The sequence below is a fragment of the Chlorocebus sabaeus genome, chromosome 10 (genome assembly GCF_047675955.1).
Source record: "Chlorocebus sabaeus isolate Y175 chromosome 10, mChlSab1.0.hap1, whole genome shotgun sequence".
NCBI classification, from domain to species: domain Eukaryota; kingdom Metazoa; phylum Chordata; class Mammalia; order Primates; family Cercopithecidae; genus Chlorocebus; species Chlorocebus sabaeus.
Window position 1 is genome coordinate 93,682,665 of NC_132913.1, and position 13,327 is coordinate 93,695,991.

Sequence of the window (13,327 nt, forward strand, 5' to 3'; positions counted from 1 at the left end):
AAGAGCTCAATAAATGTGCAATATCATTGTTATGACTTTACTTGATTCTTTCATTAGAGTGTATTATGAAATATTTCACATGACTTACATGACTTTGCAGAAACAGCAAATTCTTGGGTTTCTAGCTAATTTAATGATCAATGGTTCTAATCAGAGAACTCATTTGTGGTTACTTTTTTTTTTTTGAGACAGAGTCTTGCTCTGTCGCCCAGGCCAGAGTGCAGTGGCATGATCTTGGCTCACTGCAACTTCCGCCTCCAGGGTTCAAGCAATTCCTCTGCCCTCAGCCTCCTGAGTAGCAGGGATTACAGGCGTGAGCCACTGCACCCAGTTTGTGGTTACTTTTGACGGCATTTTGGATCTGGGTTTCATCCTAAGAGAAAACATCAACTGAAAGACTGCTGTGAGCCACAAAATAATGGTTTCCTGCTGTTACAGTAAAGCTACACTGTGTTTATTCCGCCCTTGACAAAGTGGCACATTCTGATCGTGTGATAATGTTCCACCAAAGGAGTTTATTTATTTTGCAGCAAAAGATTTGCATAGATTAGTTCATTTCTTGTGATGAATATCAGTACAACATAACCAGGCTACTTGCTATGATCTCACTGACCTCCTATAATCCAGCTGGCTCAAAGAAGCAATCAGTTGTTTGCCTTAGCAAGAGATACATTTTGTTTACTCTCTTAAGTTTGATGAATATATCATTTACTGATTGTTTGAGAAAAAAGTAAAAAGAAGTGGTCATCATGTGGGAAATTAGTAAACAGCATCCAGTGATTCTGAGCAGATTGCATTTACCATACCTAGAAAATAGGTCTTTATTTTCAAAAATCATTATTTTATTTAAGGCTGAAAGATGTGTGAATATTATTGTAAATGTTCAAATAACAAGTTAAAATAGCTAAACTTTTTTTTTTTAACTTACTTCATTTTGGGAAATCTAACATATTTCTGAGGAAGTCTCAAAATATGACTTTTTTTCTTTCTGTTTTTGGAAACAGAGTCTGTCTCCAGGCTAGAGAGCACTAGCACGATCATAGCTCACTGCAGCCTCAAATTCCTGGGCTCAAGTGGTCCTCCCACCTCAGCCTTCCCAGTAGCTGGGACTACAGGTGTGCACCACCACACGCAGCTAATTTTTTTTTTTTTAAATTTGGGGTAGAGACGGGGGTCTTACTATGCTGCTCAGTCTGGTCTTGAACTCCTGAACTCAAGTGATCTTCTTGCCTTGGCCTCCCAAAGTGGTGGGATTTTAGGTGTGAGGTGAAAATGCCACTTTCACACAGTGTTTGGTGTATTACTATTATTATTATTGTTTTTTGAGACAGAGTTTCGCTCTTGTTGCCCAGGCTGGAGTGCAATGGCGCGATCTCGGCTTACCGCAACCTCTGCCTCCCAGGTTCAAGCGATTCTCCTGCCTCAGCCTCCCTAGTAACTGGGATTACAGGCATATGCCACCACGCCCAGCTAATTTTGTATTTTTAGTAGAGGCGGGGTTTCTCCACGTTGGTCAGGCTGGTCTCGAACTCCCGACCTCGGGTGATCCGCCCGCCTCCCAAAGTGCTGGGATTACAGGCATGAGCCACTGCGCCCAACCTGTTTGGTGTATTATAATCCTTCCTACAAGACAAGCAGTTTTCAGTGTGTGCTGAAATACACCCTTCCCCACTCAACTACCAAAAACCCAAAAGGAAGATCCTGGAGAAACACCATATTTATCTATGAAATATCATTCCAGAACAAGGAGTCTCTCCCAGACAAGAAAGAAACCATTTCATTTTACCATCTAAATTTTTTCCAACTTGTTTGTTGTATGTAAAGAACTGTAATTAAGTATGCATTTATATGTGTGTGTTAATAGGGATAAAATCATTCTAAAGGTGGACGGTTTTATTTTGAATACAGTTAATAAAATGGGAGTCCCATTGGGGCACAATGACAAATGGAAAGGCCATGTTTAATGTTATCAATACAACTGGGTGATAGAATAAATAATTTATATCAACATGGCATTTTCCATATAGCAACCAAAAATTTATTTGACTAAGCTTTTACCTCCTAAGCTTGCTGGTGGTTTTGGAATTAAAGAGAAAATTGCCAGCTCTTCTAAAGGGTAAGTGGTACTTTTAGATGTTACTTCCCTAAATGAACTCTTCCCTGCCTCCACAAACCTATGCCCCAGCCTAAATCAGGGCCCCTACTCTAAGCTCCTCACTTAGAGCAACTGTGATTATGTATGTGGAGGCTTATTTCAAGAATGTCTGTCTCCGCCACCAGCCTGTGGTTTTGCTTACCTTCACGCTCCCAGAGCCTAGCACAGTGCCTGGCAAACAGTAAGGCTCAATAGTATTTATTGAAGGAAAGACTATTCAGTAGGTTTTGATAAGGGCATTCATGTGTCTGGGCTTCTTGGCAATAACTATTTTGTCTGAGAAGACAAACGTGAACTGAAGAAGAGAATTTGAATTCTTGATTATCATCAAATCCATTATTACCAAACCCACCTTGTTTTTTTTTAATCAAAAGCATTAAAAGAATGTTGAATACCTAGAAAAGCCAGCCCCGCTCCTGAGAGGTGTGTTCAATCTGTTTAGTCACTTCCCTAGACCAGCACTTCTGACTGACAACAGGTCCCATTTCCAGGAAAAGATGATGAGATTTTTCTCTAAACTGGTATGAGGAGCAAACCAGTTCACTATAAACCATTGTCACTGTCATGTGTTGCTTATAATTTTTTTTTTGTTGTTGTTTTTTGTTTGTTTGTTTGTTTTGTTTTTTTAGACAGAGTCTCTTGCTTGTTGCCCAGACTGGAGTGCAGTGGCATGATTTCGGCTCACTGCAACCTCCGCCTCCAGGGTTCAACCGATTCTCCTGCCTCAGCCTCCAGAGTATCTGGGACAACAAGCATGTTCCACCCCACTTGGCTAATTTTGTATTTTTAGTAGAGATGGGATTTTGCCACGTTGGCCAGGCTGGTCTCAAACTCCTGACCTCAGGTGATCCACCTGCCTCGGCCTCCCAAAGTGCTGGGATTACAGGCGTGAGACACCATGCCCGCCCTGTTGCTTCTAATTAAAACCAGTTGACCTAATTCCACTCAAAGGAAGCAAGTACCAACCACATCTAATTATGCAAATAGCACTTAACACATATAGTAATACTCAGCATTTCCTGAGTGCTTGTTAAGTACAGTACAATGCTAAGCAATTCACATGCATTGTCACATTTAACTCTCACAAGAATCCTGGGAGGTACTGTTATTATTTCCACAAGGCTAAGAGAGCTTTGGCACTTAGCAAAAGTGGTGAAGACCAGACTAAACATCTGGGTCTGTCTGACCTCAGGGCCTTTATTATTTTTTATTTTTTTGAGACGGAGTTTTGCTCTTGTTGCCCAGGCTGGAGTGCAATGGCGTGATCTCGGCTCACCGCAACCTCTAGCTCCTGGGTTCCAGCGATTCTCCTGCCTCTGTCTCACAAGTGGCTGAGATTATAGGCATGTGCCACCATACCCAGCTAATTTTGTATTTTTAGTAGAGACAGAGTTTCTCCATGTTGGTCGGGTTGGTCTCGAACTCCTGACCTCAGGTGATCCACCCACTTCAGCCCCTCAAAGTGCCGGGTTTACAGACGTAAACCACCGCATCCAGGCAGGGCCTTCCTTCTTAATCCCTGCACACACAGTCTCTCTGAGGAATGATCTGTTAAGGTGTTCATCTCCCTTACTAAACTAAGAACATCCAGGGCAAGGAATAACTTTTACTTATCCTTTTATCTCACAAGGAGCAGAGTGCTCAGTAGGTGCTCAATGAATGTCTTGTGAAAGAAGACGGAAGTGCTTTCTCAATCATCAAAACTATGTTATGTTTAGGTTGGGTGTGGTGGCTCATGCCTGTAATCCCTGCAGTTTGGGAGGCAGAGGTGGGAGGATTGCTTGAGGCCAGGAGTTTGAAACCAGTCTGGGAAACATAATGAGACCTCCGTTTCTACAAAATCGAAAAAGTAGCCAGGCATGGTGGTGTATCCCTAGAGTCCTAGCTACTGAGAAGTGGGAGGATTACTTGGGCCCAGGAGGTCGAGGTTACAGTGAACTGTGATAGTGCTACTGCATTCCAGCCTGGGCAACAGAGAGAGCCATGTCTCAAAAACAAACAAACGTTATGCTTACTATGGTTTTAATGTGTAGAAATACACAAAACAAATATTTATATAAAATGAGGCAAATATTTACATATATAAATCTATGTAACTTTTTTTTTTTCCAGACAGGGTCTCACTCTGTCATGCAGGCTAGAATGCAGTGGCATGATCACATCTCATTGCAGCCTCCATCTTCCAGGCTCCAGCAGTCCTCCTGCCTCAGCTTCCTAAGTAGCTGGGACCTCCTGCCTCATCTTCCTAAGTAGCTGGGACTACAAAGAATGTACTGCCACGCCCGGATAATTCTTAAATTTTTGGTAGAAACAAAGACTCACATGGCCGGGCGCGGTGGCTCACGCCTGTAATCCCAGCACTTTGGGAGGCCAAGACGGGCGGATCACGAGGTCAGGAGATCGAGACCATCCTGGCTAACACGGTGAAACCCCGTCTCTACTAAAAAAATACAAAAAACTAGCCGGGCGTGGTGGCGGGCGCCTGTAGTCCCAGCTACTCGGGAGGCTGAGGCAGGAGAATGGCGTGAACCCAGGAGGCAGAGCTTGCAGTGAGCTGAGATCCGGCCACTGCACTCCAGCCTGGGTGACAGAGCGAGACTCCGTCTCAAAAAAAAAAAAAAAAAAAAAAAAAAAGAAACAAAGACTCACTACGGTGCCCAGGCTGGTCTTGAACTCTTGGGCTCAAGCAATCCTCCCATCTTGGCCTCCCAAAGTGCTGGGACTACAGGTGTGGGCCACTAGGCCCAGCCTTCTATTTTTATTAAAATTTAATCCACTTTTTATGTCAAAGCATAAGAAACTGCCATTTTGTTAGATCAAAAATGGTCAAGGTCACAGCCAGTCTCAGTGGTTCACACCTGTAATCCCAACACTTTGGGGGCTAAGTGGATCACTTGAGGCCAGGAGTTGGAGACCAGCCTGGCCAACATGGTGAAACTCTGTTTCTACTAAAAATACAAAAATTAGCCAGGCATGGTGGCACACGCCTGTAATCCCAGCTACTCTGATGGCTGAAGCGTGAGAATCACTTGAACCCAGGAGGTAGCAGTTGCAATAAGCTGAGATTGCACCCATCGCACTTCAGCCTGGGTGACAGAGTGAGACTGTCTCAAAAAAAAAAAAAAAAATAGCACTTTTTTGTTGTTGTTTGTTTTTTTCAGCTTTTAAGTTCTGGGATACAGATGTAGGATGTGCAGGTTTGTTACATAGGTAAATGATTTGTGTCAGGGTGCTTTGCTGCACAGATCAACCCAGTACCTAGTTATTAAGCCCAGCATCCATTAGCTATTCTTCCTGATGCTCTCTTTCCCCCAGCCCTCCCACATGCCCCCAGTGTGTTGTTACCCCCATGTGTCCATGTGTTTTCATCATTCAGTTCTCACTTATAAGTGAGATATAAGTGAGAACATGCCGTGTTGCCGTGTTGCTGTGTTGCCGTGTTTGGTTTTCTTTTTTCTTTTTTTTTTTTCTGAGACCGAGTCTCACTCTGTCACCCAGACTGGAGTGCAGTGGCACAATCTTGGCTCACTGCAACCTCTGCCTCCCAGGTTCAAGCAATTCTCGTGCCTCAGTCTCCCAAGTAGCTGGGACTACAGGTGTGTGCCACCATGACTGGCTAATTTTTGTATTTTTAGTAGAGACAGGGTTTCTTTTTTTTTTTTTTTTTTTTGAGACGGAGTCTTGCTCTGTCGCCCAGGCTGGAGTGCAGTGGCCGGATTTCAGCTCACTGCAAGCTCCGCCTCCCGCGTTCATGCCATTCTCCTGCCTCAGCCTCCCGAGTAGCTGGGACTACAGGCGCCCGCCACCTCGCCCGGCTAGTTTTTTTTTTGTATTTTTAGTAGAGACGGGGTTTCACCGTGTTAACCAGGATGGTCTCGATCTCCTGACCTTGTGATCCGCCCATCTCGGCCTCCCAAAGTGCTGGGATTACAGGCTTGAGCCACCGCACCCGGCCGAGACAGGGTTTCACCATGTGGACCAGGTTGGTCTTGAACTCCTGACTTCAGGTGATCTGCCTGCCTCAGCCTCCCGAAGTGCTGGGATTACAGGCCTAAGCCACCGTGCCTGGCCCCGTGTTTGGTTTTCTGTTCCTGTATTAGTTTGCTGAGGATAATGGCTTCCAGCTCCATCCATGTCCCTGCAAAGGACATGATCTAATTCCTTTTCATGGCTGCATAGTATTACATGGTGTATATGAGCCACACTTTCTTTATCCAATCTATTACTGATGGGCATTTAGGTTGATTCCAGGTCTTCGCTATTGTGAATAGCAAATAGCATTTTTACTCTTTTTTTTTTTTTTTTTTTGAGATACAGTTTCACTCTTATTGCCTAGTCTGGAGTGCAATGGCACAATCTCAGCTCACCGCAACCTCCGCCTCCCAGGTTCAAGCAATTCTCCTGCCTCAGCCTCCCAAGTAGCTGGGATTACAGGCATGTGCCACCATGCCGGGCTAATTTTTTTGTATTGTTAGTAGAGACGGGGTTTCTCCACGTTGGTCAGGCTGGTCTTGAACTCCCGACCTCAGGTGATCTGTCTGCCTCGGCCTACCAAAGTGCTCGCATTATAGGCGTGAGCCACTGTGCCCAGCCTGCAAATATCATTTTTATATGGCACAACTGAATAAAGAAAAGGCTCTGTCAACTCTCACTTATACAATTAAGTAAAATGTTTCATTGCCAGATTTTTCCACTCAATTAGAGCTTTATCATTATAAACTGTTAAAGACAGAGTTTTGTGAAAAATTAAGGATGTCATATCTATATGCCATTTTTTCTAGGTTCAATGATCTAACATTGATTCAACTTCGTATTTTATTATTTTTCATGCCATTACGGACAATTTGGTCCTAATGAAAATTCAAGCAGGCACATATATATTCCTACTTGGATTCTCCACATTTTTCAAGCTGCCAGGTTGTCTGCCTCCTTTCAAACTCATTCTCCATGAAGTCTTTTCTTTTTCTTTCTTTTTCAGATTAACTCCACCTTTATCCCATGCCTGACCCACCCCTTAGTGTTCCTCAAGCACTTTCATAATGACGATAGATCACGTGTTTATAGTGATCACTTTTTGTTGAATATTGGTCTCCACTGTATCCAGTTATGTAAAGCACTTAACGTGGAGGAACTGTACCCAATTCATTCCGTTACTTTTTGTTTTGTTTTGTTTTTTGAGACGGAGTCTTGCTCTGTCTCCCAGGTTGGAGTGCAGTGGCACGATCTTAGCTCACTGCAGCCTCTGCTTCCCAGGTTCAAGCAATTCTCCTGTCTTAGCCTCCCGAATAGCTGGGACTACAGGTGCACGCCACCACTTCTGGCTAATTTTTGTATTTTTAGTAGAGACGGTCTCTACTAAAGGCTGGTCTCAAATTCCTGGCCTCAGGTGATCCGCCTGCCTCGGCCTTCCAAAGTGCTGAGATTATAGGCTTGAGCCACCATGCCCAGCCTTCATTCAATTATCATACTAGGAGATTGACTGGTTGACTTGGAAGGTTAACTTTTTTGTATTTTGTATAAAAAGAAACATAAAATTAGCATTTCAGAGAGTGACCTTGGGTGCCATTTTAAGCACATGTGAAATCTGCTTTGCTTTTGCATGATTCCGGAGGGAAGACTACAACCTCTCCTTATTGAATTCCTTATGTGCTAAACTTTGTGAAAGAAATTACTTTTTCCATTTCACTTTACACAAGACTTTGTCATCTAGGGACTGCCAGTGATAACAACAGGGCCTCCTGTTTCTGGTGTTCCAAGAACATCTCCCAACCCACTGGTAGGCCTCTGTAGAATTTTAAAACTCCACTCGGTGCAAACAATGGGAGCTTCCTGATCCTAGTTGGGTGACCTGGCTTTGTGCACAGCTGGATTATCTGGCCTAGTTAAATTCTGAAATTCTATATACAGATCGGCAACACTGGGGTTACAGGATTTAAAGACTTAAGTCAGAACCTTCATTACACGTTTGAGTTAGATGTATATTTCCTAGAAGATAGTAATGGGCAGTCTTGTCAAGAATAGACAGTGAAAAATGTCAAGTGCCATACAAATATATTTTGGTTGTAACCTGAAAAATTTCCTCAGTTGACAGTGGGTACAAATGGGGTAGTATTTACAGTTGTAACTCAGGAGTCATTGAAGTGTCCCCATTGACTGGTACATTGACTTCTGTGTTTGCCAGAGAAACATGCTCGAAAAGAGTTCTCTAAAAAAAGTATTTGCAGTCCCAGCTACTCAGGAGGCTGAGGCAGGAGAATCGCTTGAACCTGGGAGGTGGAGGTGGCAGTGAGCTGAGACTGCATAACTGCACTCCAGCCTGGGCAATAGAGCGAAAACTCTGTCTAAAAAAAAAAAAAAAAGTATTTCCAGGGCTAGGCGAGTTACATGTGTTTGTGTATAAGTCTGCTCCTCCTTGGGTGCCACATTTCTACAGGTATGCTGCCATATCACTGGGCTTCTTGTGTTGTCAAAATTGGATAGAGCTTTAGGATGAAGTGAAGGTAGGAGGCCAGAGAATTCCATTCTCTTATGATATATATTTTTTTGTTGTTAAAGTTGTCCCAAAATAGGGCTGCCTATGCTCCGAGATTTTAGTGGAAACAATTCTTTCCATTTTTATTTTTTATTTTTATATATTTTTTTGAGATGAAGTCTTGCTCTGTCACCCAGGCTGGAGTGCAGTGGCATAATCTTGGCTCACCACAACCTCCGCCTCCTGGGTTCAAGTGATTCTCCTGCCTCAGCCTCCTGAGTAGCTGGGATTACAGTGTGCACCACCACGCTCAGCTAATTTTTTTATTTTTGGTAGAAATGGGGTTTTGCCATGTTGGCCAGGCCGGTCTCGAACTCCTGACCTCAGGTGATCCACCTGCCTCAGCCTCCCAAAGTGCTGGGATTATAGGCATGAGCCACCGTGCCCAGCCTTTCCATTTTTATTTGCATGCTGATCTCACATTTCCTCTCCTCTCAGAGGTCAAAGGCTGTGCCAAGCTCCTCCCTCCCAGTAAGTTTTTCCGCAAGGCTACTCAGGCCAGGAAGGACTTCTGGTATGCCCCAGCAGCTGCAAAGTTCAGATCTTTTCATCTCACTAGGACCTATGATGGCACACCAAAACCCTCTCACCTTCTCACCTTCCCCATGAACTGTGAGCCTTCATACTTCAGTTCAAATCCAATCCCTTCCTTTTCTGAACTCTATATTCTCTAGGCACTACACAGTTTTAAAACTTCTTAGTTTATGAACTTAATTCTGTGTCCCAGGCAGCACAACTCAAAGCTTTCTGAGGTTAACAACTTACTATTAAAATCCCCTGTCTTCTCCCATCACATTAACTGAGGGTTCAGTCAATATTTGCTTGATTGACAATGACAAATACAGGTGGATTCTCTTAGTTAATGCTAAACACCTCTCCGACAGGGGAAAATATTAGACTTCCAAATAAGTAACCCAAATTTTACAGTTTCCATCTTCCTCTGCCTGACGATGAAGGTGAAAACTGAGAGTAAAACAAAAATATTACACCATCCAAAAAGCCCTAACATACCTTATTTATTTGCTTTGTTGAATTCTTTTTATCACAAAACAGGTCTTTATTTGCACCTGTCCTGTAGAGAGTTGCTGTTTGCAATGTTTCACACACTCGATTTACATGGGCTAGCTGAGTTTTTTTGCTGAATAAAAGGCAACGAGACCAACTTTGGGCAACTGGATCTCCCCTAGGTCAATTTGCTTCGCCCAGAGAGAAACTTTTCTGTAGGCAAAGCCAGGTCCCATTCCTCACCCCTGCCCTTCTCCACTCCAATGAAGGGAGGATTGCATAATTTCTAGCAAAAATTCGTGCCTGATTCATGTTATATTTTATTCCTGTTGATGCCACTTTCTTTAACAATGAAGAACATTTTTCCGCTTGAGTCTCAGTAAAATAATCGGAACATAATAAGATCAAGTTCATGTTGAAAAATATGAAAACAGAGTCTGAATAGAAGATTTTTTTCACTAAATATTAAGTACCCATTGTATATGCTAGATAACCCATTATATAGATCACACTGAGTAACGACTTAATAAGAAGGGGTAAAAAACAAATCCAAAAAGGAATTGGAGAGTTTTGAAAGGAATCTTGTCCATTTGATTTATTGTAAAGGAAAGGAAGCTGAGGTCCAGAGAGTTTACACTGCCTCATGCCATGAGACAAGTTAGAGGCAAAGCTCGGGACGACTTGGCAAAATCAAAATTACAAGTGTAAAGATATTGTGCAGTTATAGATTTGAGGCATATTTGGAAATTGTCCAAGTTCAAGAGAGTGCTATGTTATTAATCTTGATTTAACTAGTTATGCCTTTTCTACCTTTTAATATTGTACTACCAGTTTTTATTGTGGTATAGTGTCTATTACTTTTGTTAAATGTTTGATGAGGCAGTAGCCATACTGAAGTTAATGTCACCAAAGAAACCAGGTGAATTAGGACTGAATATCACCACCAGATTTAAAAGTTTAACTTTGTGGTTTATATGGTAATTCAGATCTGAAAAAAAATAGATGGCTATTTTTTTTCCCTAGAGACAGGGTCTCACTATATTGCCCAGGCTGGACTCCATCTCTTGGGTTCAAGAGATCCTCCTGCCTCAGCCTCCTGTGTAGCTAGGACTCTAGCTGCACACCACTGCACCTGGCAATATTATACGGTTTTAACGTTATAAAAATAATGTACCATTAGACTAAGTTTGGGGAAAAGGAATGGATATATTGCCTGAAGCAGTATAGAATACACAAGGGTGGCATAAAAACTATTTTGAGCAGAAGGGATTTGAGTTCTGAAATCTCTTATCTGCCTAAAAGCAGAGCCTTCCAAAAGAACTCAAGAAACCTTAACTTGCCATAGATTCCCTCCCTGGAAGCAAACAGGGAAGACTGACCCTTATCACCAGAGATGAGAAGTCTCTGCACCACACCTGAACAGACATTGTCACCAAAACTATCATATCACTGGTCTGTTCTCCTAAGGACCCATTTATGTTTCCAAAAAGTCATTTGTTTTCCCATAAGTGCCCTTCTCTTCCATTTCTCCTATTCTATTAAGATGGCATATATAAAAAAAAACAAAACAAAAAAACACACACATAAAAAAAAAAGAAAAAAAAAGATGGCATGTAAGCCCCAAATTCTAACTGCCCATCTGAGTCACTTGTTTTTTTTTTTTTTTTTTTTTTTTTTTTTAAGATAGGGTTAGGTTCTGGTTGCCCAGGTTGGAATGCAGTGGCACAATCATAGCTCACTCAGCAACCTCTGAGTCACATTTACTTGGGAACGCCCATATCTACATACATACAATTAAATTTTGTTTTCTCTTGCTAATCTTTCTTCTGTCAATTTCATTTGCTGGTGCCTAATAACAAATTGAAGAGGGAACAGAAGTTTTTTCTCCTTGACACATCTATAATCTCACCATCAGAGTAACACATCTCTTATCAGTTTTGCATATTCAATCTTTTCTACTTCATTTATTTTTACATGATTATAATTCTGGTTAACATGATCTGTTATTAAATATTTATCTCAGGGACATGACAGTTAGCGGTCAAGTAACAGAAAATGTATGACCTTTTATAAACTAAGTGACTTAGATCAGATAAAATAATAAAATAGGCCATGAAAAACATAATACTCTAGTGTCTGGAAGATGTACAAATATGATGAGAATTATTCACTAAGAATAATTACTTGTAACTTGAGACCCAGGAAAGGTCCCTTGGCCTTTTTGTTTGTTTGTTTGTTTAAACGAAAATACCATCGGATTCATGTAACAACAGGTTTGTGGATTCTTGAGTGAATGAGTCTGCCTTAAGTGAAAAAGGCAGTTTAAGAGCATTATTGCCAGTGAAAGTTCTGTTATCAAACTTTATTTGGTTTTCATTAGCTTTCTTTTGGAGGAAAAGATAAAAGGCAATTGGTGCTCACAGTTTCTGACTAGAAAAGGAACAACTGAATAGCTGAACTCTTCTCTCCCACAGTCTTCCCTGCATTTAGCCATCTACCCCTTGTTGGGAGAGCCCAGATACCAATTATTCTAACAAGAAATTGATAGCGAGATTCGACAAGGCAACAACAACAAAGAAATGGGAGAGCACAACAAATCACAAACCTTTCATCGTACAAATGGGGAGCCAGTGGCAGGGAACCGCAATACAACTCAGTTTAGAACTTTTTTCCCACCTTGTAATCTAAAGAGGGCGATACCAGTTTTCCTCTCGGAGTACCAATTTTTTCTACTAGTTTCTCAACAGTGAGTCTTCCACAAATGATGTTTGACTATTTCTAGATCACAACTCCTTAAAAGCCAGATTTATGAGCTGTAATTATGTAGGTAAAAGCTGAGAAAATTACTGAAAGTTCTTCTTTGTCCGCCCACCCCAGCAACATGCTCATTTTCTCTCTTGCAGTGTTTTAGGATTAATCAGCAGCTGTAGCGAACCCTGAAGGATCGTCCCTAAACACTTTTGCCAAGACCAAAAATATGAATCTGCAGACAGAGCATTTTGTAAACGATCAGTAGTCCTTTTCCTTTTTTGCCAGCTGGTAGTTAGTCAAATACTGTTTTGTAAATAAATCATCTGCAGGAATCCTCATCAGGTCAGCTGTAAATGTGTCAGTTTGAGGAAAACAAACAGGACAGCACTTACCAGTTAATTTTCTGTGAGGAGAGAAGCTATTGTCATGCCTGGTGTACCTTCCTGGTTCCGGAATGAAATGGAGGGTGGTGTTCAGAACGGCTGCATTCCTCATTCCACTTTTATCTGGCTTTTGAAATGACAGTGTAGAGAAGAATGATGCTGGGTTTTGAATGTGGTTCTTCCCTTCCCCCACCACCCTCCATAAAAATTCATCATGCAATCCTAGAGAAAAGTAAGCCATGAACATACTGTACAAATTAATTCTTTTGACCAGCATATGTTGGTGTAACAAGTTTGTTTTTTGAATGGAAATCACTGCTACTAGCTGTTCTGCAGGCTGAAAATCAGTTATGGATGGGGGCACCCACCCCTCCTTTGTCTGGGTAGGCTTTTGCTTATGAAAAGTTAAGTTAAATTAGCAGAGATGGAATGTTCTTCAAATGCATGGTATAAGGCTTATCAGGAGATTTTACTTTCTGTGCTTCAGTGTGTCCTAATAGT

General features: G+C 41.9%; 1 protein-coding gene across 2 annotated transcripts in view; it reads right to left on the minus strand.

Annotated features, from left to right (window-relative positions):
• CMKLR2 (chemerin chemokine-like receptor 2) overlaps positions 1 to 12,983 on the minus strand; it is a 43,859-nt gene extending 30,876 nt beyond the window's left edge. The window contains exon 1 of one of the 2 annotated variants that reach the window (XM_007965978.3): positions 12,836 to 12,983. The gene's annotated coding sequence lies outside the window, so the exon portion shown is untranslated. The remainder of the gene's footprint in view (positions 1 to 12,835) is intronic. The other variant, XM_038001682.2, reaches the window with a different exon arrangement.
• Between the last annotated feature and the right edge of the window lie 344 nt (positions 12,984 to 13,327).